Here is a 28,000-nt window from a genome sequence, read left to right on the forward strand (position 1 = left end):
CTAGTTTTCTACAGAGTTGTTCTGCCAAAATATTGTGTCAAGAATATCATGAGAGACGAATACAGTGGCCCTTATTACAATAGTCGTCGGACGAGTGTCTGACTGCCATTGAGGTGGGGAGGTGTCCATCTGACAATTAGTCAGTGTTCCCACCTGCCTGATTAGGACAGGACCGCCAGCACTGCGGTGGGAATGTGCCTTTTTGCACTGCGGCTTGCGCTGTAGCCCAGGAAAATGGCCTCATCACAAGTTGCAGTACAAACAGGCACTTTTCAAACATCCATGTACATGTGGTGCTTGGCACACAATGCATGGGTGTTTGGGGGGAGCCACATGTGCCCCCCTTGCCACTTAGTAGTAGCTTGTGGGGGCCCTACTTGGATCCCCAAAGTCCCTTTACGACAGCCTTTTCATGGCAGTGGGACTGCCATGAAAAGGCTGTGGGAAATGGACATCCTATCCCTACAGCAGTGCCTCAGCAGGCACTGCTTCTTTGTAGGAATTAGTGTCTGACCACCGCCCTGACGGGGTCCTTGAGCCTGTCAGATGTGGCGGTCTGTGCCCTAGTCCGCTGCGGTCTACTGTCCACATCATAATGCGGCGGTCAGACTGATGGCCTGGATGTCGGTGGGACCACCATGGACGGACTGTCGGTGGTGGCCCCACCAACATCAAAATGAGGTCCTGTGTCTTGAATATTGTGATGTATTGTATTTTCTGTTAAAAAGGTTTGTGATTTTTTAAAAACTAGTTCGTGAGTGGGGTGTTCAGTTTATAGAGTAGAGTGGGGAGTAAATTCAAATAATCTTTTATAAGCTTGTCATCAGCGACGGCTCGTGGAGGGAGTTACGGTGGGGCAGGAGGGCGGGGAGGGGGAGGGGCAGGGCGGAGGTTGCTAAAAGCCGGCATATGGATAATTGCAGGTAAGTAAACAATTTAATTAATAAAACGAATTTCGTAGTGCGCCTTGCATCGCAAAATGCAATGCAGTGCGAGCTACGAAATTCGTTTTATTAATTAAATTGTTTACTTACCTGCAATTATCCATATGCCGGTTTTTAGCAACCTCCGCCCTGCCCCTCCCCCTCCCCGCCCTCCTGCCCCACCGTAACTCCCTCCACGAGCCGTCGCTGCTTGTCATATTTTAAATTCTTGTAGTCTGTTTATTTTATTTTTTACATTTTAAACTATTATTTATATTTGATTTGATTCTATTATGAAATGATTAAATGTAAATTTGATATAATGCTTTTTAATTCTTTACTTTTAATTAATTAATTTAGTTGTTGTAATTTAGTTGAATTTAATTAATTACATTTTTAATGAATACATAAATAAATGTCATTTTTTACGGTTGCATTTTTTATTTACATGTTATTTAAATGTCGTTATGATTTAAATTGTATTATTTTTAAAATACTGTATTGGTATGTATTAATGAATAAACATTTTTTTTTAAATTGTCACCTGTTATTTATATTAAAAATGCTTTTTTTATTTGTAATTTTAATTTAGAAATACATCAATTTCACTAAATTATATATGTTGTGGTTTAAAATAATGTTGTTTAATACATTTGGTTTTTTTTCTAAATTTACATATTTATTTTTCAAATTTGATTACATTAACTTTTGGAATTTTGTTGGTGTTTTTACTTTATTAGATATTTTTTTGAAATTATAATTTAATAATTTTTACATTTTAATGGGTGTTTTGGTTTTGTTAATGCTTTCAGTTTAGCAGTTTTAAAGCGAAAATAGTAACTTATACCTTCTCCACAGTTCAAAACTCTCTCCTGTATGGCTATGTTTTTAGTGGGAATAGTAAATGTGTTAGCATTTGTTTGTATTTCTTTTTTAAAAATTTTAAAAATCTACAGTAATTTTTAGTATAATTTGTTTCTTTACTAATATATTTTTTCTAAATTTAGTGTTTCTATTTTTTATTATATGCATTTTGTAAAAAATGTATTTTCATATATACAATATATACAATGTTTTATTGTACAATATTTTACAACATTTAGAATGTTTCTGTAATATTAATTTATTAGGAACAAACACTTTTTTTTACTAACTTCAAAAGAATTAACGTTTCATATATGATATAGCTGTAGTGTAACACATTTTTCTGGGTGGGTTCTCCAACCATTTACTGACTAGAGTAGACTGGTGCTTTAGAACCCCCACCCCCTTTCCAGTTGTGTTTGTAGAAGAACATTATGAGGTTGTTATGACCACTGCACAAAAGCCAGGGAATAAGCATTTTTCGCCTATCCTCCCAGATGTGGAAATGCACAGAACAGACACCATGTTTGCTCCATCAAAATTACACTTCAAGAAACTGTCCTCTCGGGAATCAGCTAACGGACATTGAACGAGCTTGCACAGCCAAGCGTGCCAGTCATAGAGACTGGCTGGGGCTCACAGGCCTAGATTTAGGCCATAAACGGGTGACTCAGCATGCGGATCTGAAACGGTTTGTTTTCACTGTGTTTGAAGATGTAATACATACAGTAGAACTGCAGTCTGCTGAGCAGACATGTTGCTTAACCAAGAGTTGTGCAAACACACACACGAGTCAGAACTGACCTCTTGTGTCTTCTGCGTGCACTTTTAGTTTTTATGACGATCTTCAATCTCATGGGGCTTAGAGAAGCACACTATTGAGAAGCTTCCAGTTAGTGTCTTTGAGCAAGAGAGTCCACGTCTGCACAAAGATATGTGTGCACGCACACATGATGAGGAAATCTGTCTAATGAATACCAGCAGATCAGTGATTGTGGGCAGAGGTTCTTAATCCAGCAAATAGAGTACAGCACGCCAAAGAGCCACCAACAAAGTGGTTTATTGACACTGATAAAACGTTTGTTGCCACTCATTAGTGCACATTATATTGGTATTGGAAGGATGACATGCAGAGTTGTCGTGCCAAAATTAAAAAAGCTGATGTATAATTAAACATAGGTCCCGGTTTCTTTAACTTGGTAAGGCATCATAACTAGCTATTGCTATAGCTGAGACAAAATTCATAATATCACCTGTTTTGTGTTTTAAACTTGTGGTTTTCCCTGCCCATGATTGCTTGCATTTACCGTGTTGAATTGTGGGATTTGCAGTCCAACCTCTGTAGTTTGTCCCTCCCATTCCTTGGTGACAAATCTGTTTTCCCTCCAAATTTCTCCTCTGCTCTGTGCTAAGACTTGTGTGCTAAAACAGTGCACCCCCAGCCACCATTTTGTGCTCACAAGCCAGTGAGGCCAGCCCCTCTGCTTCCCCCCCCACCCCCAGCAACAGGGATATTCTACATCAGAGGGTGCTTCTGTGAGCTGTTTAAACTGTATTTACTGGGGCCTGTGCACTTCGTTTTTTGGCCAGCAGGGGGAGTAAAGTTTTATTCAAACAGTATTGTTAGATTTCGAGTTAGTGAAGCCTTTACCTGCAGAAGTCCAAGGTGTGGATCGGGCCTGCCTGTCTCCTAGGAGATTCTGAACAGGAGAAGCAGCTCCCCCAGCCCCAACCCCTAGGAGGCCAGCAGACCATTGGCTATTCAGCTACCAGGCAAGTCTGAGCCCTCCTCTCACACCTGCCCAGGCCCCTTAAGGCCTTGCTGTGTGCACCCCAAATCATTCTCTTCCATCTTGTGAATTGCAGCCTACCTGTGCCCCAGATTGCAGTGAGCAGAGTCCAGGAAGTGGCAAGGAGACAGACTAGTGCTGTCTCTTCCCAAAACAAAAGTTGTTTAAAAACTATTTTCCCTTTCTGTGATTACTGTCTTTGCATGTGGTTGTTACAGTTTAAAATTGCAGTTTTGACCTGCCTGTGATTGCATATTTTATCAGGGTTGGGACTAGGGCTAGGGTTAGGATTTCTATTGGAAGTAGGGACTAGGGCTTCCTATGTTATTGGTTGTTGGGAGTAAGGTGGGCCTAGGGTTAGGGTTAGACCTTTAATTGGAAGTGGCTATTTAGGGCTTCTGGTGTGATTGGTTGTTGGACTAGTTGTGGGATTAAGAGTAGGGTTAGGCTTTCTATTGGAAGTAGGGACTAGGGCTACCTGTACCATTGGCTGCTTGGACTTGGGTTGGGACTATTGGTAGGGCTAGGGCCTTTATTGAACGAAGAGATCAGGGTTTTTGAACTGATTGGGTGCTTAGACTTGTGCTTTGATGGGCTGTAAGGTCCTGGTCTCCTATTGGTTCTTGATTTTAGGGCTAGTATTGTGATAGGATAGTGTTAGGGGTAGGGGTCCCATTGGCCGAAGGGGTCACCTGATTACTAGGGCTATAAAAGGCCAGGGTTAGGGCGTCTCAGCCCGGGCCTCGAGGCTAAGGGCGGAGAGGACAAGGGTAGTTGCCTGTTTGATCCTGTTAACGGCGGAGAGGACAAGGGTAGTTGCCTGTTTGATCCTGTTCGAGACTGGTCGGGACTAGGGCCAGAAATGCTGCCCTTTTTCTCATTTAGCAATACCCAGCCCACACCATCCACATCCACAAACAGAGCAACACACTTGCACCAAATGTATACCACGCACAACACTATGCACAGATTAATGTACTAGCCTGCACTACAAACCCCACCAAACCACATCTACACACCCTACTATCCCAAATACCACACATATACACCATCACCCACAAACAGTACACAACTCTATCCTATACCACTAATCAATACGCTCATCACTAACACAACGCCAATCAACACCATACATAACTACATCCCATTCAGACACACTCTCCCTGCTGTAATTACACCTAACAGACCACCTTTTATCACTAACAAACATATAATGATCCTTCCATCAGTTGTCCAACAAACACTCTTCTCTTCCCCGATACCAATCAGATTGAGGGTGTTAAGATTGCAGTACAGGGAGCTGGGTCCACAGGGAGCAAGTCAAGCGCTAGAGGACACCTCACAGCCCCAGTCTTAGAGCACACCGCCCAATATCTCTTTAAATAAACACCGCCTCTCCCACCTTTTTGCATTTGGAGCACATACCCCCCTCCCCGCAGATACCTCCCTTCATTGGCCGCACGTGCTTCTGTTGATCACATTTGCGTCACCACACCCACCTCCACAAATCATATCACCCCACACATCATTCCAAATGCCATGTCACCCTCAATATCTCTCCACATGGGACATACATCCCGTAGGCAACATGTCCAGCACACCTACTCCCACTGTTCCCTCCTAAGCCAAATCTCCCCTCGAATCACATCCTCGCCACGATTGACATCTTATCCAACGCACCCCCAGTCGTCCCCTCCACATCTCTGCTCACAGGCCCCAACCGTTTAACATGCAAAGCGTGAACACGCTGGCGGTGACGCGCACTAATAATATGAGGAAGGACACTGTGACGAGGCAGGTATCCAGACACAAGCAAATGAGTGAATTTAGCGCGGTGAACTTTGGACAGACAGCCAAGTGCTTTTATTAGCTCTTTGTGTCCCACAGGGGCGACACGGCTGCTACTCACAGCATGTTCTGAGCACATCATAGGCTGGCCTTAAAACACTGCGAACGCTCTAAGCAGGATCTCAATCTTTCACACCGGGTGGGGTGGGGGTTTGGAGCGCAGGCAGCACAGGGGGTTTTTGGTCTCCCACAGTAACTTCTGTAGTAACATACAAAGTACAGTATCGGCTGTAGAGGCAGGGCGTTTGCCTTGGCGTAGCCCATAGTTGCCGTCTTCCTGTGCACTGTGGTTGTAGGCTGCGTGGCAGTACCATGTTATGCTGCATTTTTACCCCTGTGGTTTGCTTCCTTACTGCCGGCCTACTATGTAATGTAATGTTCTTTCTGTGTTTTACTGTATGTATGTAAAGCGCTCTGATACCTACGGGTCAAGCTAGCGCTATATAAAACTTTTAAAATAAATAAATAAATAAATACCATAATAACACTAATACACAACACACACACTGCACACCACCACACTTTGTAACTCTTGCAACAAACCAGTCTAAGATAAACACTCACCTCTACTTCATTCCCTCCTACACACAACATACACTCTACTCATAAACAGATCACCACCCCCTCTACGTCACAACCTCCTTTTACAAACAATACTACACAACCAAATCCAGTGCATGAAACATATACATCAGCACCCCAATTCACTACACCTCAAAAGCAAAACATATCACACACACCAGCACAACAAGATCTTCAGAGAACACCTCATAATACTTACCATCACAAAATACATAACATTGACAAATCCCACCGTACAAGAAAAAAACCATGGGTTGCACATCCTTCTCTGTTCAAGCAGCCAAACTATGGAACTCTTTACCCCCCAACATAAGATCCACCAACAACCACCTTATCTTCAGAAAACTACTCTAGATTTGGCTCTTCCCCACATAAGCACCATACGGAAACAGAAATTTACAGCATATCCCTCTGTATATAAGCATTTGTTTTCACTATAGATATGTACCTATCTTTTTGTATTACTTTATAAAACATGTAAAATAATTATGTTGTTAAGAGAAAAGAAAAAAAATATTAATAATAATATTAATCAATAACTAAAAACCATCTTTGGTCTACATGTTCATACTTCCATTGTGCATCTATGTACCTTCCATGTACTTGGATCTGTGTGTCTGTTACTTTTCTCCTGAAAAAGCATATCCAATGCACTAGCCTATTTCTCATCCTCTGCCTCTATCAATATATTTAATCTAAATACACTTACTTCCTTTATGTATCTATATACTTTCAATGTACTTATGGATCTATATATTTATCACTTTCTTCTAATTTAGCATTTCCAATGAATTAGCCTATTTCTCAGCCTATACTTTGCTCAATATATCTTCTAGCCCAACCTTCTGACTCATATCAAAATTCTTTCTACTACTCCTTCCAATGCACTACCCTATCTCTCATCCTATACATCTATCAATATATCCTCTACATCCACTCTCTCATTTATCCCAAACCCCATACGACTATTATGATCGCCAAAATAACCCTTTCTAGACTCTCTCCTGATCTACCCCTCCTTGCATCATCTGACACCTCTTTTTACTACACGATCCCCTAAAACAAACCTTTTTAATCTCTCCCCTCTGACTCCTCCCCTCCAAAACTCCTTTTTACTCATCATAAAGCCTCTTCCTACTGCGAAGACCTAAAAAAAAATCCTTCACTCTTTATCCCTGCACTATCCTTTTCAATCAAAATTAACAGACTAACATGTTCACTTCTCAAATTCCATATTCAACTATTCTAATATACTGCCCAAATAACATATCTACTACTCAAATTACTTTATATTTATACTATACTAATTTTCAACACTAATCCCTTATGTGTTCCGGAGTGGCGTGCTACTCGCCAGAAAAGCGCTTCAACACATATCAGGGGTAACAAGTGCTATATGAATGCAAATCTTTCTTCCCCTTTTATCCCTCCGCTATCCTTCTCACTCCAAGTAACAGACTAATATCCACCACTGAAATTACCTCATATGTCACCATATTAATTCACCACTAATCCTTTATAGGCTTCCTGAATAGCGTGCGTCAACAAGCGATAAATAAATACAAACCTTTGTCCTCCTCTATCCTTATGCTATCATTCCAAATCCAAATAACTGACTAACCTATCCACCACTCAAAATGTACTTGCATGTTTCACTATACTAATTCAACACTAATCCTCTATGGGTCCCGGAGTAGCGTGCTACCCGCCAAAAAAGTGCTTTGACGCCTCGTCAGGGATAGTAAGCGCTATATAAATGCAATTACAATACAATACAATGTTGGGCCATTATCCACTGTGTCTCCAAACCACTTTTCACCACTAAACGTCAGAATGTTGTTTGAGGAGAACTAGAATACTGTTTTAGGAAATACCTCAAAGCTCCATAATAAATGACACGAAAATATAACCTATTTTGGACAAGGGTCTTGGTCAGAAGTGCTTCGATTTGTATCATATCACTCTTTTTTAGAAATATTTTTGCAGGTGAAAATGACAACCATTAGTATTTGTGGGAAATGCCAAATGAGTTAAATACGTTGATTTAAAGGGCAGTGGTGTCAATTTAAATATGCTTGAAATGGTAATTATTTAAGTCATGAAGTTCATGACTGTTTTATGTTCTGATTCATTGATGTTTTAAAAAGGAAATAAATTATGATGACAGATTTGTTTTACTTACTATGCAGTTTTATTTAGTATGACTGTTGTCCTGGTGGATACAAAGAGAGCCATAAGTGTGGTTCATGGACCCAAACCGTTTTCATATCCTCACCCATTTCGGGTCACTCTGAGGATATGTGGTGTGTGATTGGCTCCAAACGTGCGGCTGACCATGCTGCACCAGCCAATGGGAGCCACTGCTGCTGTCTCCAATAGGCTAGAAATGTTGTGCCTCCATTTTCCTCCCACCACAGTGTGGTTGCTGAGCTGGGCTGCCAGAAGCTGGAGGTACTGGACCTGTTGACATGTTTGGATGCTATGGTTGGATCTGTATAGTGCAAATAACAATGTGCTCCGCTGGCAAAAATTCTTGAACAAAAGTAGGTATACGGTAATATTTTTTATTACGGTTTTGACGTGCGAAACAATAAAAGAAAACATACACAAACTCTTCAATTCAATTTATATTTTCATTTATATATATAGAAGATTTTAGGATTTTAGGGTGGATAGAGGTAACAGGATGTAAGTGTGATGTAAGTGTTTAGTGGTGTAGCCAGCCCATTCAAAAACACACGTATTGATTAAGAAAATAGAGTCCATCAGTAAGAAACGGTGGTGACTAAATCACGTGATTTATGTACGAGCTGGACGATTTTTAGTTTAGGTTTTTTTTTTTAGGTCATGGTTGCTCAATTGTCTTCCTTCATACAATTCTGTTAGTTCCTGGTTTTGATTGTCTTCGAAGTAATTTTCACTGTACATGTTTTGCTTTTTCATGGTTTGTAATATTTTCTTAATTTAGGAAGAGGGGATGTATTGGGTTGTTCTCATGTTTATGTGGGTGAGTATTCTATTGTGTGACCGCGCCTCGCCTACTGGAATGCACAGGGTAGGTGTAGAATTCTGGAGGGTGGAATGTGGGGACACTCGAGCTGGGACTTGTCTGTGAGGAGGCGGATGTACAGTTCCCCTCCTCCTGACTGTCAGTCTGAAGGGTCCTGAGATTGTGATAAATCCCACATAAGAAGCATCCACATGTGTCCAGTCGTGATTAAAGTAAGATAAATAAATTTCAATAGTCCTGCTGACCCAACACAATAGACCTTGTCAATTTGATTTGATGTGAGGTTTGCAGGAGGAGGGGGATTTTGTTTGAATTGGAATAATTACATGTTGACTCCCTTAACCATGGTTTTGATCTCTGGAGCAAACGTGCATGACTCACAGATGTTTTGATTTCTGAGTAGAGGGGTTGGGGGTCTGGGTATTGAAATAATTGACATGTTTTATCTTGACCATCTCAGATTAGGCTCCTCCTTTTATCATTTAGAAGCTTCATCCACTGTTGTATATTGCCTGAGCAATTGGTGTTGATGTTATGTCCCTCTGAGGTTTTCTCCAGTGAGATGCAGGTATGGGTGCCGTCAGCTTACATGTGGATGTCGACAAAGCTGTATGTAACCATTAACCCGAGAAGGGGAAAGAGTAGAACTTTGGGTAAACCCATATAGAGAAAAATGGGAGGAGTATTCTGAGAGGTCCATCCAAACTTGCTGTATGCAGCCACAAAGGAATGAGCTCATCCACTTTAGGGTACAGCTGGAGATTCTCAACCACACTCTCAGCCAATGGTGCTATAGGATACAAAACAATGCAGGAGAAACAAGGACGCTTGCTGGCCTTCAAGGGTGGCAAGGAGCTCTTATCACGTCCGCCAAGGCTTATTCAGTTCTTCTTTATAGGTGGAAACTTAATAATAGATCACGAAGCAATGTTTTATTATGAAATCTTGTTGATTAGTTACTATTCTTTGCAGGATTTTGATAGGTAAGTTACAAATTGGGTGATAATTGGAAAGTATTTGAGGGTCTACGGTAGGGTTGCATAGTAATGTATAGATTTTTGATTACTTAGGACCCAATTCTGATTTGTTAGGAAATCATTCTGACCGAATCAGTTTGGGAATGTTTTACGACCGATTCGGATCGGGAGAGTCTGATGGACTGAGTACGATGCATCCGGATGCTTTCAGATATGATTTAGTTGAACTCCAGTTGACTTCAATGGGAGCAGGTGTTCCGACCGAATGCATGAGCTCCCATTGAAAAAGGTGTGGCTGGAGAAAATCAGGCACCCTGTGGTGGGCACCCTCTGGTACCTGCCACACGGTGCATGACTGGTAAAGGGGGACCCATGGCTACCCTCAAGTGCCCATTTGGGAAGGCTCTATGTGCAGTGGCCCAACTACGGGCACCCAAAGTCTGATTCCAACTGCCGATTCGAGTCGGAATGCGTGATTCAGAAAGGCTGTCTGAATCCAGCATTGTAATCGGTCATTCGGAAACACGGCCCGTAGAGACGTACGATCCTGCTCCGTACAGCTCGGTCATTCTGAATGTGTCATGTTCGGATTGGGATATTCCTAACGCCTAATTTGCATCGTACTCGGTCAGTCGGAAACCTTTCTGATTCGGCTGGAAAGACACGTTCCCGATCCGATTCGGACTGAGCAAAAACCTTAAGGAGGCCTTCTTAACCGCGTGGGAATATGGCCCTTGGTTGGATCAGGATCGTCCCTGAATAAAGCAATGTATTTAGAATCATATCAGAAAGAAGACATAGGCTAAGTTTTAGTCCAAGGAGTCACTAAAATATTAAATGCTTTGGTCTTAGTGGCTAATCTGATTAACTTCCCTCTGGCATGTGGTTTAACGAGGAGATGAATACATTTACTATTGTCTGGTGGGGAGCAGGGTAATAAGAGAATTGGGGGATATTTTGAGTAGAGATTATGCTGCAGCAGTGACACGCTTTTGAACAGTGCTCCATTGAGTTGCTGCCAGCCCACCTATCAGCCGTGCACCTGCAGCCATACACCAGTTACATAGATGAAGACACACAAGCACTCACACAAGGAAATACAAGTTGGTCTAAAATCTAACTTGTACCCTATGAAGTAATAAATGTGGAGTCTGAAGCCAGTGATCAATAAATGACATACATAACTCAGTTTTAGATCTGACTTCCATTTCTATCTCAAGTAACCACACAGACTTTGGCCATCATTACAATCAAAGAAAATAAAGGGCTGTATAATAGTCATAATTAAGTACACAATAAATATCTGTAAGGGAGAGCGGCATGGCTTGTGATAGAATGCATGGCTGTGTAAGCTGCAGGTTTGCTCCTCTTTCTCTGTCCTGGAGATAAGTTAACACTCTGTGGTCTAATTTCTAGTCACACTGTTGACCTCTGAACTCGTTTTATTTCCCTTTTTTGGGTCTGTATTAGAAGTTGATGCTTAGTGGTGGCACGTTGCACATGAAGTATGAGACATTGCCTAAATTGTTTATTATTTCTATAGATTTTTTAATTGCTGATTAATTGCGCAGTTAACCACACATTTTGGATGTATATACCTGGATGCTCACTTTTTGTGTAAATTGTGCGAATCTACGTCCCTCATGCAGACCCTATCTACAGTCTTACATCGCCTTTCCGTCTCCTTGATTCTGGTGTTGTGCCGCTCGGTGTAACCACTCTGCATGTGTCGCACTCTTTTCCTCAAAAATTTTACATCCACTCCATGTTGGGGAAACTACTGTATGCGACAAAAAAAAAAAACAAATTAAGTCTCTTCTGTCAAAGAACATGGTGTTCCTATAACCCAATAACATCTTTGTCACCCCCTTCCTGCAGCTCTTTTAAAATGTCTGTTGCCCGGTTTCTGCAAGTATGCTTCACATTTCTGAGAAACAAAATGAAGACTGTTGTTCATAATTACCTCCTCTGTATAACCCTCTCTTCTGAAAATGTCATCACAAAAACGTACCCCACTGGTGCCCCTCACTTCCGTGGAAATCCTACCTCTGCCCATTTGGGCTAATTAATAATCGACTGGTACCATGGCATACTTCCCTTCCAATACTTGTATGCTGGATAGACGACTGTTAGATCTGTCAGCCTTAGGGTTGTCCTCGCACAAATGTTCTGTCTTACTCCACCACTTTTGCTGATCTCGTTTTTGAAGGCCATACACTGTGTGCACTCTAATCACTGATCACTAATCACTCTAATCAGTGCTAAAGTGCATGTGCTTACTACCTAAAACATGGTAACATTGGCTTACACCTGATTGGCACATTAAATTTACTTATAAGTCCCCAGTAAAGTGGTACTGCATGTACCCTGGGCCTGTAAATGAAATGCTATTAGTGGACCTGCAGCCACCAGCTTAAGAAGCCATTTCAAACATGTCTCCGGCCTGCCATTGCAGCCTGTGGGTGCAGTTTTAAACTGACAGTTCGACCTGGGAAAATAAACATTTGCTAGACCTAAATCTTTCTTTTAATTCTTTCAAGCCATCCATACGGTAGGCCCTAAATAGCCCGTAGGGCAGGGTACAGTGTATTTATGAAGTGGAATATGTACTTTAAACTTGTATATGTCCTGGGAGTGAAAAACTCTTAAATTAGTTTTTCACTACCACAACGCCTACCTCCCCCATAGGATAACACTGGATTACCTTATTACATTTATAAGAGCTAACTTTCAATTGTGAGCAGGTAGGAACATGAAGTCTGATGTCAAAAGAATTGTAAATTAAAATCCCCTTTAATGGTAAAGTTGATTTTTAAATCACTATTTTGAAAAGGCCACTTTTGGAAAGTTGACATTTTCTTGCCCTAACCATATGGTGCATGCAACCTGTATCCTGGGTCAAATGACTAGGTGCAGCTGGCAGTTGGTTTTTATGTATTTCTCCAAGACAGTGAGGCTAAGGGGGACTAGGTGTTGGCAGGATAGGCCTTCTCTTACTTGATGATGAGGTAGCTGTCACCTACCACATTTGCACATCACTAAGGTTCTGTCTCAGCAGACTCACAAAGGGTTTCACACCAGTCTACTGTGCACCCAGACAGGCTGGGGCCAGCAGGACAGGGAGGCAAGATTTTTCAAACACCTCTGAAGGATGAAAACCTCCAGAACCTTTTTTATACTTCAAAGCTGCCACGAAGTATAAATATTGGACCCTCAGACCCAACATTTCAGTGCACCTCTGGACCTGTGAAGGAATCAATAGGATTGCTGTGCGGTTCTGCTGCAAGAGGACTGCTATGCTGCTACCCTGCTACTTTGCTGGCTGAGTGAAAAAGACTGGACCAGCATCTTGAACCCAGGACCACCAGAGTGACTCTAAGGGCTGGTTGGTTGACCTTCTGATCAGAGACTCAGGCACCAAAAAGGCTCCCACCACCTTGAACCCAGTACCTGGAGTCTGCCTGCTGTGAATCTTGTCCCCTAAGTGATGCCATCCCTGTCCTGGACCCTTGGAAGTGGCCCTGAAGATGCTCTGTCAGCCTGGGTGTGGTTTCTTGGGCAGAACCGATCAAGCATGAGGCATCTCCTTGCAGCCTCGCATTGGAACTACCACTGCATGACGCATCTCCAATGTAAGACCTCATATCGCAGCCCGCAGCTCATCAGAACCACCACTGCTTGACACACCCCAATGCAGGACGTCATATCACAAACCCCCATCAATAGCATTCTTGACATTATTGCAGGACTTTGCATCACAAACCTTGTCGATGGCTCCATAAGAACCACTGTTGTGCAACGCATCCTCAAATGAGGAGCTCACATCACCACCCACAGAATATCGGATCTGCCGCTGCAGGACGTATCCTCAATGTGGGATCTCGCAATGGTCTGCAACTAGAATTTAAGGTATTTTGTTCAGCATGCCTAAGTAGGTCTCTGTATCTGGCCTGTGCTCCAACGTGATCAGCCTGAACTTTTAGCTTTGTCCTGGTCCAGTGCAACCAGAAAACCACAGTTGGCACTTTGAGCAGTTAGGAACTACTTTTCGTTCTACTGTCTGGATTTTTGGGGGAACAGCGTTTACAGCGCAACGTTTACCACGCACTACCTTTACCACGCAACTTTTACAACGCAAGTCGTTACAACAAAAGGGAATGGTTTAATTTACTATCCAAAACCTTCCCTACTATCCACGGGGACTGGAGTTGGAATAGTAAATTAAAGTATTCACTATCCTGCGCCCCCCAACGCAAGTCGTTGTAACGACTTGCGTTGTAAAAATTGAGTGGTAAAGGCATGCGTTGTAAAAGCATGCGTAGTAACAACATACATCCGATTTTTGTTGCTTTGGTCTCAAATGATTTACCTTATTTTTCTAAATGTGTGTGGGATTTTTCTTGTGTTGTTATTTCACTTAATTACTATTTGAAGTGCAGCATAAATACTTTACACATTGTATCTATGCTAAGCCTGACTGCTTTTGGGCCAATCTACCAGAGGGTTGAGCACGAGTTAATTCGGGATTCCCTTGTGACTTCACCCTGATAGGAATCATAATTTCTGCTTGAGTAGGGCCCCCCACCCTCAACTAGTAGCCTTATTTCCTACAACCCCTTCTACCCATCCCAATATTTTGCCAGGCAGATTTGAAAACCTCTATATTGTTGTCTCACTTACCACCTGTGAATTATCACTGCTGGCACACACAATACACCCGCTCACAAATCTCCACTAGAAGTTCATATGAGTCCTCCTTTTCATGGTGGCCATACCATTATGTTCTTCATGCATCAAGTTCATCAAACTTCCTAATAGAGTTTCTGGCACTACCAGTCTGTCACCCGTTCTCACCAACTCCTTACACATTGAAACCAGCGACGGCTCGTGGAGGGAGTTACGGTGGGGCAGGAGGGCGGGGAGGGGGAGGGGCAGGGCGGAGGTTGCTAAAAACCGGCATATGGATAATTGCAGGTAAGTAAACAATTTAATTAATAAAACGAATTTCGTAGCTCGCACTGCATTGCATTTTGCGATGCAAGGCGCACTACGAAATTCGTTTTATTAATTAAATTGTTTACTTACCTGCAATTATCCATATGCCGGTTTTTAGCAACCTCCGCCCTGCCCCTCCCCCTCCCCGCCCTCCTGCCCCACCGTAACTCCCTCCACGAGCCGTCGCTGATTGAAACCCTAACCACATGTTATGAAACACATCAATTTTCCCCGATGACTCCATGTTTTCTGCCATTCATTGGTCAAATGCTTAATCGCCTCCTTCAGAACCTTATTCACAGGAAACCTCTCCCCTCCATTCCTCTTCTGAGTAGTGCAACGTGACACACTTGCTTTCCTCAGCCACCAACCATTCATTGTCCGTCTAGCAGCATTCTAGACATGCAGTACGCATTCACATTCATTACTCTTGGAACATACATGATCTCAAATGAGTAAACTTGCAACCAATAGAACCAATTAATCATTCCAGGTCTTGTCTTACCGACACCCTTCATCGAAAACAGATCTCCAAATGGTTTGGGATCCGTCTTTGACTTAAACGAGGGCCCGCACACATATGTTCTAAAATATTGAACACCAACACATTGTCTTGGAAAAATATCACCTTTTGCAAATCTCCCAACAGTTTCTGCATGAGGTGTTGGAACATCCCAGAAGCCAAAAGCAAGCTAAATAGCATCAGCACAAAACAGAAAGCCCCTCCCCCACCCCAGTTTTATCAAAGATGTTAAATGTTTGGATTCAGAGTTGACAAAACCTGATGATAGGCATTAGAAAGACCTATGGAAATAAAAAACTCTGCATCCCTCACACCCATCACCAACTAGTTGATATTGTGAAGCAGGTGTCTATCTATCCAGATGTTATCATTGAGATTGTTTAAATCCACACACATCTTTATCATTCTGTTGGTCTTTCGTGCTAGCACAATGGGACTTAGTCGTGCTGAGGAATCTATTAGTTCTATCACATTTGCCACACAGTCTATCCAGCTCCTCTTTCAATAAGCCCCTTAAAGCCAATAGGATGTTCCGTCATAGGTAATTTGACCCCGCAGTCACCCTCTGGCTGGATATCATCGTGAATTAATCCGATTTGCCAATCTTTGTCAATTAGCACGTGCAGCAAATATGAATCCGCCCACATTTGAATATGTGTACCACACAAACTCACTAAGCATCTTGCACAGTGATAGTAATCACTCACAATGTTAACCTCTCCACGAGATACTCCTGCCTCACACAGCACTTGTACCTCCACAGCATTATCATCCTCACTTTCTTTATTAGCCTTATTATTGGTTCGAACAACATTCAGGCTTCCCCTTTAGTTTCAAACTCTGGAGAAGTTCCCTATTGGTTTACACTTAAAACATTTCACCTTTAAGACAGGACACGCTCTGGGAGCTGCCATGTGGTTCATAATTCCACACCTGTAACACTGCAGTTTCTCACCTGCTCCCAGCATTTCTTATTTGCCCTCTCTTCATTTGTTTTCGCCCACTGGTTGCACAATAACACTCGATTCACAACTTTGACTTAATCTAGCCATCTTACTTTTTGTATTAAACACTTTCATATGACGAGATCTGTTCTCCATTCGCTTCACAACATTTACCGATTTTTCTTAGGATGGCTACTGAAGTTCTAACAACATCTATTGTATTTTTAAATGATTTGCTTTATTAATCAACTCGTCTTTTATGATCTCATCAAACAGCTCTTTTAATCTGCTTATGGCTGCTAATGAGAGTAGCACCGTTCAGTATTTTTTGACAGATTCACCTTGCAGTTGCAAACATGGAAAAATCTATGTCTTTCACGACGGTGCTGATTTTTTTCTCCAACATTTTCCCCTAAAGGTCTTAAGGCCTCATTGCGTTCGTCATCTGAGCCTTCATCCATGTTTCAGGCATCATCAGCTCCATCCATTTGTATATCTAGCACAGGGGGTATTCTCAAAATTCTTCTTCCCTCATCCTCTATGCTATGCTTAAACATGTTTTATTTCCTTTTAGCCATGAATACATCACCCCCACTTTCTCCATGTAAGTCTCAAATGCCTCATGCCAGTCTTCCCACAGCATTACTCCTACACATGAACTGTTCAAAGACGTCATTGGAGCTCCTGGTAACTGGAACTATATGCTATTGCTTTACTAACTTTTTTTCTAGTGTTATATAGCACGAACTCGACCCGAAGGTATCGGAGGGCTTTACATGAGCACCAGTTGCGTTCCACAATGAAATATTGATTTTTGTTAGGCACGGGGAGATGAAGTAATTTGCATGATGTTGAGCGTCATTGCCGAGACTCGAACCCGGTTCCCAGGATTTGAAATCACCCCCCCTAGCCTAAGACCACATCCTCTCCCCAAAGTTAGCGGCATATTGGAGAAGAGTGGCTCAATGGTTAGAGCGGCAGACCCTGATGCAGATGGCTGGCCCGGGACCAGGGTTCAATTCCCGCCTCGGTGGCTCTTGGACTCAATTTCCCCAGACCTGATAATTCTTGCCTCGGCGCCTAGTCTAATCATGGGTCCCACTCTGTGACTCTGGGCAATAGATTGCTTAATCTCCACAACGGCCCCAGCAGCGCTTGGAACCCTGGCTTCACCTTGGGGGTGCCCAGGAGTGGACATTTCACAAGAAAGCCAGGATGGGTTCCACAGCGGTATGAATACAGCGCTACGAGGCCTCCGGGTAGAAGTGCGCTATATAAATACTCTACATTTACGTTAACAACAGCGTGCTTAGCGATAATTATATTATCGCAGGCGATCCTTGGTAGTTATCACCCTGGTAGCGCTTAACTAATGAGAGAGCGCAATTTGAGTAAAATGTATAGGTACACCATAGTTACATGTTAGATGCACGAATTTAGTTAAAGCACTTAGAAGTGTCGAAAATATATAGAAATACATATACTCACAAGTGTTTAATCAATGTAGAATGCATATTTTAAAGTGTGAAGCTAATGTAGTAATGTTTAGAAATGCTAGAGTGCTGTTAAGACTCCATGTTATGTGGCTGTTGCAGAAGAGGATCTAATGCTGCCAAACGCAGAAATGTGCAGGCCTCATGGCAATGTATGAAGAACGAAAACGTGCCTTTACAGTTTCACATAAGATGGATTGCTATTATTCAGAATAATTTTGATCATATGTTAAAGTTATGTTTTATAGAAGTGTTTCATATAATCAGAGTGTAATAGGTAGAAATTGTTTTAGTTTAAGAAATAAAGGTTCACAGAGTGCAGGCCTCTTGCAAAGTAATTTAGTAGGCCTGGAAAGATAAAGTCGCTTCTTTGATCTGCATGTGCTAGTTAAATTCGGGTCCCGTTAAGCATAAATTGCCGACCATGTTCGAAGTTTTACGACTTGAGAGATAAACTGGAGGTCGGAATTTGGGGCCCAATTCATGGGTGTCTGTTTGCAGGTGTGAGGGGGTTCCAATCAAGAGAGTGATGAATAGAGCTCTGTCCGGGGAGACAGGCACAGGCCTGGAGGAGGCTTCAGGAATTTCCTGGGGGGTACCGGCGTGCCGAGAAGAAGCCTGGGAAGCAAGGTCAATGCTAACAAGAAGCCCAGAGGAGTATCAGTATGGAAAAAGCCAGAACCGAAACCACGTGAGAGGTGTACGTGAGGGGCGTCCCTGAGGGGCGTTTCAACTGTAATTGTGATTTTGTATTAGGGACAGCACCCTGGGGTGGAGTTAGAGCAGATGGCCTGAGGACCCTTAGAGAGCAGATGGGTAGGCAGAGAGGGCATGACTGCGATGCACAGATTTACATCAAAGACTAAGGGAAAGTGAGTGAACTTCTTTGGAAGTCACCACGGCTGACACCTCTTTAGGTTAAGATTCCGCTAAGTAGGGATGTCACCTAGCCTAGTGTAGGGACAGGCTAACCTGATTTTTCTCTTTTGTAAATGACGCTTAAGTTACAACTTGTGTCTATTCTTGCAAACCTGCTAATATTCGAGTTGGTTTTGGTGGTATTCTTCTGTCGCCTAAGATCGTTCAGAGAATTCAAGTTTGTTTTGGTGCCAATATACCTTTTGAACCTTATATTGAGATGTTTGTATCTCCAATTATCTTTGGCTTTATAATAAAACTTTAAAACTTATTTGTGGTAAGTGGTTCTTCAGAGTCGTGCCAATTATTGGTTTGATTAACCTAGTAGTGGAATGCTTTTTACTCTATGACAGGCAACAAAGATTCAGTCGACCTAGGTGGGGATTTAGATCTAGAGTGATCAGATAAGAGATCGAAAAATCCCGCCTTCTCAGTTGGTAGCAGAATTAGGATGGTTGCCTTCTAGAGGAAGGTGATCTAGACTAGGTTAAGATTACCCTGAGGCCCCTAGAGATCGAGAGATGACCAGCAGAAGAATCACCTGCAGAAGAAAGTGCTGATGGTGCGAGAGAAAAGCAGCAGAGTTGGTCGAGAGTGAGTATAATAAGGGTCATGCGTTGTCAGATTGCGGTGTTTTGTGTTGTATTTGTGTTGTAATGTCATGCGGAGTTGAATGCCTGTAGTGTGATTGAGGCAGGGTTGTGAGCGTGCGCAACCTGGTGAAAATCTTAGGTTCAGAGAAGAGCTTAAGTGGTTCGGGTGTATCGGACATCCAGAGTAATTGTCGACCATTGTGAAGGGGGTCATGAGGTACCATTGATCGCCCGCAGGACCGTGACAGGGGGAATGCAAGAGTGAGTGTATGAGTAACGGACGCTGGTCGGAAGTTACTGTGTGTAAGTAACCTATCAGTTAAGGCGATTGTCTGGACGTCTACGGAAAGACATTTCGTCAGTTGAGGTGACAATTACAGTTATACTGTGGGCGTACAGTCAAGAAAAGTGATCGCTTGGTCGGAAGTAATCATTTTTCACAGTGTGAATGGGACGCATGCATGACCGGGATACGAACTGAGAAAGGAGGGGAACTGCTGCGAAGGGGAGACGAGTGACGTCAGAGAGAGCCGCGCTGTGATAGGCCGGTTGGTGTGAAACCGCGCTGGGATAGGCCGGTTGGCAAGAACCGCGCTGTGATTAGCAAGAACCGCGCTGAGATTGGTGGATTGTCACCAGGAAGTAAACAAACGCAGGGAATTAAGGAAACTGGTAGATTTGATCATGAAGTGTTTTAAATGCTTGAGAGCGATCTTTAAGAGAGAAAGGAGAGAATCTTTGGACGGGGAAGAGGCCCCGCCAGAGGGTACACCAGCTCATTATATGGCTACGAATGTTGGGTTGCATACTATACTGTGGATTTCTAATTGGAGTAAGATTACAGAGGGGAACGAGGAACTGACTTTTCTGAAATACGGAACGTTTAGATTAGAAGTATTGCACCAGTTAAAAGCAGTTATGACCTCAATGAGACCTCTGCCCAGACCAACACAGTTTGAAGCCCTTAATGCGTGGATTAGGGCGGCGCACAACAGGAACCAGAACAGGCGTCAAGAAAGAGTGAGGCGATCAGTAAGAGCAGTGCAGGACGCCAAATGGGATGAGGAAGCTAAAAAATGGAGAGTGCAGACTATTGAAGTAGATAAACTGTACCCAGTGATAGAGGTTGCAGGAGACAAAAGATCACCAGAGGAGGATGATGAGAGCGAGACAGAGGACAGTCTGATAAATAGGTTATTGATAGACAGACCGCCTCCGTATAATAGAGGGATGGAAGGTGCCGAGCTCCAAAGGGGGGATGGGGCTGGAATAGGAGATTATAGACCACCTCCTATAACAGATAGGGAATACACCAAAGGTGAGGAAACACCTCAACCTAGTCCAGTACAGAGAGTAGTTGGAAGGTTCGTGGTACAAAAAATGCCAGAAACGGAGCGTGCTAAGTCCTATCAATTGCCAGACGCTCTCCAAGTACCTGTTACCATAGGTCCTATAGTATCGATTTATGACCCAGAGACAGCACAAGAGGAGGAACAGGCACGGCTAGACAGGGAGAGAGCAGAAATGGAAAATAGGAACAATATGATTAATTCCCGAAGGCAGTTGCCAGGACCAAGAGATCGGAGCACCCCATTAAATCCAGCAGTGGATCCCATAATAGATCAAGGGGGTCCGAGAGGACCGATGGATCTAAGGGGACCACGGCCGAAGTCATTTAAGGAGTTGAGGGCTGACTTGAGAGAGTGGGATGCTAACACGGGAACCCAGAATAATAGGTCAGGAGCGGAAGCCGAGTGGGGAAGTCGAGGTGATGGAACATTGTCTCACTGCGGGGCTAGTGAAAGCGGTCAGGAGTGCGATGGCAAAAGTCAGGAGAGTAGAGGGGCTACGCGTCATTTCCTAAATGGAAATGGACAGGAGCAAGAGGATAGGAGTGCAGAGTGTGGAAGGGCGTCTCGTCTCATTCACAGTGAGGGAGACCGAAGGACGCAAGAGTACAGAGACAGCTTTAAGTGCACTCACCATGCACCTGGCGATAGTAGACAACACTGGGATCGCGAGAACATGGGGAGTTGCGAAGGGTCTTACCATGTGTTGAGTGATACTAGACAGCAAGGGAATTGTGAAAGCAGGGGGGACAATGGAAGGTCTTATCATGCATTTAGAGAGACCGAACAGAATAGACAGAGTGGGACTGTGGGAAATAGAGCATCGTTTCACCACATACCAAGAGGGGATGGAACTGCATGGGACCTGGAAAGATGGGAACACGGGAGGACTCCCCATAACTTGCCTGAGCCCAGGGTAGGGCTCGGAGCTGGGATGGGAGAGATGTCAATGGACACTCTAAAAATAAAATATTGACAGCTGAGATAAAGGCAAGATGACTCGATGTGACCAGTTTAAAATCTGACTTGGATGAGATAATAGATGGCACGTTGCCTTTGGAGAGGATTGACATGTATGAGCAAGATGAGGTACTGTTTATAGCAAAGGATATCACTCGGAAAGCGAGAGCAGTACATGAGAAATTATCTGAATTGGCAGACAAGTACATGGTAGACTTGTCGAGAACAAAGGCATTACAGGGTAACCATAGGTTGCATTATTCAGATCAGGACCTCGAAGAGAGGAGAACAATTGGATTGAAAACACACATAAGAGAATTGATCACAGGAATAAGGACATGGAGAGATCTAGATAAGTGGCAAGAAAGGTGGTCCAAGAAAGGGACTGTTAGGCGGAGCACAATTGTGATGTCCCCGGAGGAAGGGTTACAGAGGATGGAAGCATACCCTTTGCGAGAAATAGCGAATGGGAGCTATGTGCATGTGCCCTGGAGTAGGGGAGATTTAGCTGCATTTACCAATTCCTTTCCTAAGCTGAGAGAAAATCCCGTGGAGTGGTACAAACAGGTAGAGAGGCTTGTAAAAATCTCTAAAGTACTGTGGATTGATTTGAACACCCTATTTGATATCGTAGTCCCAGGAGACTTGGGGACAGCATGTAAGGTTAGCGTAGAATGGCCCACATCTGAACCAGAGAGGGATGCTCAGACTAATGGACCGTCAGAAAGAGTCATGGAGAAATATGAAAGGGTAATGACATGGCTGAAAGATAAGGTGCCACCGCAGGACATAGATTGGGTCAAAAAAGATCGGACTAGGCAGGAACCCAAGGAGACAGTCCATGAATATTATGAGAGACTACTGAAAACGTTCAAACAATACAGTGGACTAGATGTAATGGATCCCAAAGACATAGGACAGTTTGTGTCGAAATTCGTTTTGGGATTGAGACCTGATATTTGCTTGATGATTCAGCAACATTTAATTTTCTGGCAAAACAAACCGTTAGATGAAATTTTGAGATATGCAAGGTATTGTAGTGATGAAATTGATTCTAAAGCAAAAAAACTTAAGGAAAAGCTGATGTTCGTTCAGATGCAGTCAGCTGGAAAGGGTGGGCAGCAGCAACAGGGAACAGGGACCATGGGAAGGAGATCGAATAATCAGAATAGGGACAATGAGGAAAATCCGAGACCTAGAGTAGACCTGGCTACCTTGAAAAAGACGACAAAGACGACAAAGTCACCAGGTGGGACATTGGAAACGCGAGTGTCCCTATAACCCTGAAAATGGAGAACTGGAAATAGAGGATGAGGAAGCTCAGAGCAGCCCAGTAAAAGGGACGACATTGCCCAAGGGTAAGGGGGTCAAAGGGGGGACCTCACCTCCTCGAGCCCAGTTCCCTCAACCACCCAGAATAGCGACAGGGGGAAAGACCTATAGACAGATGCCACTTTTTGTAGGAGGAGAAGAGTGTTACTATGTTGATCCGTTGACTGGACAGCGTGTGAGTAGAAAGGAAGACTGCACCCTGGGGGCAGTTCTAGAGGTGGACCAAAGGGGACCGTAGGTGGAGGCCGAAGTGGCAGGGTGTCCTACGACCTTCCTGGTGGACACGGGGGCCACTCGATCCACTCTGAGATCAGCAGTGGTTCCGTACCTGCCAATGTCAGGGGAAACAATTCAAGTGGTAGGAGTTGCAAATAGGAGAATGACTAGCCCTTTGACGGAACCAGTACTAGTGCGAATAGGAAAATACAGCGATGAACATCAGTTTGTAGTATGTGATTCTAGCCCTGTGTGTCTGTTAGGAAGAGATTTGTTGTGCAAATTAAATTGCACAATATACTGCACGCCTCAGGGAGTGGAAGTACAGACTAACGACGATGATGCCACCTTTAAAGTTGCAAATTCAAAGGCCGTAGAAATATGCGCCAGCCTTTTTTAGGATACCGAGGAGGGAAACGGGGACGGCAGAGAGTACGCTTCCAACCGTCTACCCGGGGTCAACATCAGTCTTATCAACATCCAATGGAACCTCAGCCTCAACATTATCTGGAGACTCGCAGCAGGCAGTACCAGAGGCAATGGATGTGATACCAATTTTCAACCTTTCTAAACATAACCTTAAAGCCTCAGACATATCCTTACTCTCAAAAGGTTTGACCTTTGTCCCACATGCTAATGTTAATCTATTTGAAATGTATCAAGATGTGCATGCATTTTTTAGGAAAATAAGACTTCAAAAGTTCTTTATGGATAGAGTGGAAATTGAGCAGGAAAATATAACAAACAATATTGTAGCCTTACCCTCAACATTCACACCATCATTGGACCAACTTGGTCCAGAAATGGCGATGTTTGAGAAAGTTGTCCTTGCAAAACTAGATCACGCCCTAAGATTTGTCCCTAAATCAAAATACAATATTTCGAAAGAAGAACACGACTCATTAATTAATCTAAAAAATGACAAATCACTGATAATAAAAAGCAGTGACAAGGGAGGTGGTATTGTCCTCATAGACTGCAATGCATACGAAACTAATATGCTCAATATGTTGAACGATCACCTATTCTATAAAGAAGTTATGAACAATCCAACTGATAGGGTAGTAAGAAAAATCCGTGAAACAACAAAGAGAGCACTAGATAGAAAAATAATAACCAAAAAAGAATATGAATTCCTAAACACCTCCCAAGGGAAACTAGTGTGCATCTATGGTCTGCCCAAAATGCACAAGAATCAGCAGGACCCACCTTATCGACCAATAGTTTCTACAATTGGCACTCCCACAGAAGCGATCTCCAAATATGTAGATAATATACTGAGACCTTACATTTCATTATCTCCATCATACATTAAAGACACTGGAGAAATAATAGCAAAGGTAGAAAACCTAGCATTCAATGAGAATAAAGATCTTCTTGTGACGCTTGATGTTGAAGCATTATACAGCAATATCCCACAGAAAGGAGCTCTTGATGCCACCATGTGGTTCATAAATTTACATCAGATACCTTGCAACAAGCAATTCGTCCACGAGTGCTTGTCTATAGTATTACAGGAGAATGTCTTCCAATTTGGAAACCGTATGTATCAGCAGATTAAGGGCGTGAGCATGGGGGCGGCCATGGCTCCGTCCATAGCTAATATATACATGGCTCTCTTTGAGGCACATAATATATATAATGAGATGGCCCCATTCTACGAGTCTGTTTCCCACTGGCACAGGTACATTGATGATATTTTTTTCATCTGGACCAGTGGGGAACAGACTCTCAAAGAATTTTTAGAGTGGATAAATCTTGCGGATGAAAACCTCCACTTCACTGCCAAGTTCAATGCCACCCAAGTTGAATTTCTGGATGTATATATCAGAAATGAAAACAATAAATTGGAAGTGGACCTGTACACTAAGCCCACCTCAAGAAATACTCTGCTCCATTTTTCGAGCTACCACCCGAGGAGCCAAAAGGATGGAATACCCTTCTCACAGTTTCTCAGGGTAAGACGAAACTGTACAAATATTAAGGACTACGATACTCAATCTGAAAAGATGAAGAGAAAATTCCTCGATAGAGGATACCCTCATCGGTTAGTCCGAGAAGCCTATAAGAGAGCCCGATACTACGATCGGGATGTACTCTTGAGACCTAAAAATGAAGCCCAGGAACCTAAATTGGTGTGTGTCACACGACATTCAACCATGAATGCCACAATTAGACAGATAGTAAATGCGAATTGGCATTTACTGAATATAGAGCCATCTAAACCTAAACTGAAGAAACCGATGTTTGCCCATCGAAGAAATAAGAATTTAAAGGACTTTATAGTAAGATCAAGGCACATAGGTACCTCTGAGAGGCCCCCCTTTATACAGAAATCGATACAAGGTGCGAACCCTGTGAAAGGCACCTCAAGATGTGGCTCTTGTCAATCCTGCAATGACATTATAACAGGAGAGACATTTCAGCTAAATGGTCATAACATCACAGCTAATGACCTATGGACATGTAACACCAGCAATGTGATTTATCTGCTCTTATGCCCTTGCAACTTGGGTTACGTGGGCGAAACTTCCAGATCAATTAAAACCCGGCTGACCGAACATAGGTCAGCAATCAAGACTAAAAAATTATCTGCGCCTTTAGTTGCACATTTCATGGACTTCCAACATGCTCCATCCGACCTGCGATGGCGCATTTTGGAAAAGATCAGTATACCTAACAGTAAAGGAGGAGAAAAGATAAGAAAAAAACGAGAAGTTTTTTGGATCTTTTCCCTCAGGACCTTCACCCAGGGCCTCAATAATGAACTGCCCTGGGAGAATGCAATCTTATAAATACTGTAATCTGTTTGACTAATAAGATCCCAGTTAATGATAATCTGTCCCCATTTTCATTCAGCATATGTCCATATACCTCATACAGACATATCTTGAATCAGCTCCTTTTATCCCCTATATATACCGAAACCTTATCCCGAATAGGTAAACTATACCCTACAATGAAATTATTTGCCACATACAACTATAATGTAGGTTTCACGACACCAGAACATATGAACCCATCTTTTTGTGGAGTTTAGACAGAATACAACATCAAGTGCGTATATTTTCTCTTTTTCTCACTTAGATCGTAATACAACTAATATTCCTTACTTCTCGCCTTTTATTAAAACTAGAAGTTATAAAATTAAGGGTGCTAGGAAGGATTAGATACAAACACACGAAATGCCAATATTAGTATTGCCCTTTAAGACACACAGGTGATATTCTATCCAATGGAAAATGTCCTTATAAAAGAACGTCTGAAACTCCCTATCAGAGTCGTTCTTTCTCGTAACCTGATCCGTTGGCAGAATACCCGGATGCAGCTGTTCGTCAGTAGCGCTCACGGTAAGAGAACGCGCAAACTGGTTAGATTAGTCTAAACTTTACCGCAACTAAATATTTATCGCCTCTAATACTAAAACTGTGCCCCTCACTTAATAGGAATTACATGCGCATAATAGGAATTAGATGCGCTTGGCTCCTAACCCCACTCGACATCAAGTCGGCTCCAAGACTCGGGTTCTTAAAGCTTGAACGCCTGGCGAGCGAGGCGTGCTCGTTGACATTGCGACAATTGCTCCGCATCATTAAGGTATATTTTTACTTCATGGCTAATATTACTTTACCATTTTAAGGTAAAATATTAATTCATATATCAAATGACCATCATTATACTAGGAAATAGAAATCTAAAAGGAGCATAAATGTTTTCATTAGGAGCCTTCACGTGATCGGCGGCTCCATACGAACGCCCTCGCCATACATTTTAACTCATCATAAGAAAGGATTATTTTTATCGACAAGCCACGTTCACTTCTCCATTTAGGTAAGCGGATAGTATCTGTACTTAAATTGTTGACAACAGATTACCTCTCCAGTGATTGAATCTATTCCATATTTTGTATTTCTTTTTTGATAGGATTCCTATACTATACGCTAATGTTCTATGGTGTTGTTCAACTGATTGACTGGACCCCAGACTTTAAACATATAAAGTCCGTTTTCAGGGTAAGAGAACTAGGAATATGTGCCCTCTCGCATATAACTAACAATAGCAATAGGACGGCTACTAATGGAATCGCATAATTCACTCGTAGGTTTGTGATCACGCCCTGGATTCCACTGTGTTTATATACCATAGCCTAAGTAGAAGAGAATTGTAGCAACGCCCACGACCGTTGCCTACTGATACCGATACGAGTATTAGGTAAGAAAATAATAACTATGTGAACGGACCTTAGGTTAGTATCTAGAAATAGGAGACAACCATTCACTTGTCAACTACTAAATAGCACCACCTGAATTATTGTTAAGGAATCTAGTAACATCTAGGAAACTATAAAGAGATAAACCGATCACTTATAAATGTAGAAATATGTGAATACCTATCCTTCCCTCCTCTTTTCTCCCTTGTTTCATCCTTTTCTTTACCTTTACTATTTTAATAAGTACGAATGAGTCAGCCCTATTCATAGTCTAGGGATAGACATATGTAAACATGTTTGTGAATATGTCTCTTGCAAATTGTATCAAATAATTGTGAAATCGAACATATAAAAAGATATTTTTAACAACTGTACCAACATCTAAACAGAAATGGTGGCAAAAATGCAATAATGATTATCAGTTACATCATTTTACCTCAGATATGATCATGAAATAGGATAGTTTACAACTG

This window comes from Lissotriton vulgaris, chromosome 5 (assembly GCF_964263255.1).
Source record: "Lissotriton vulgaris chromosome 5, aLisVul1.2, whole genome shotgun sequence".
In the NCBI taxonomy this organism is placed as follows: Eukaryota; Metazoa; Chordata; class Amphibia; order Caudata; family Salamandridae; genus Lissotriton; species Lissotriton vulgaris.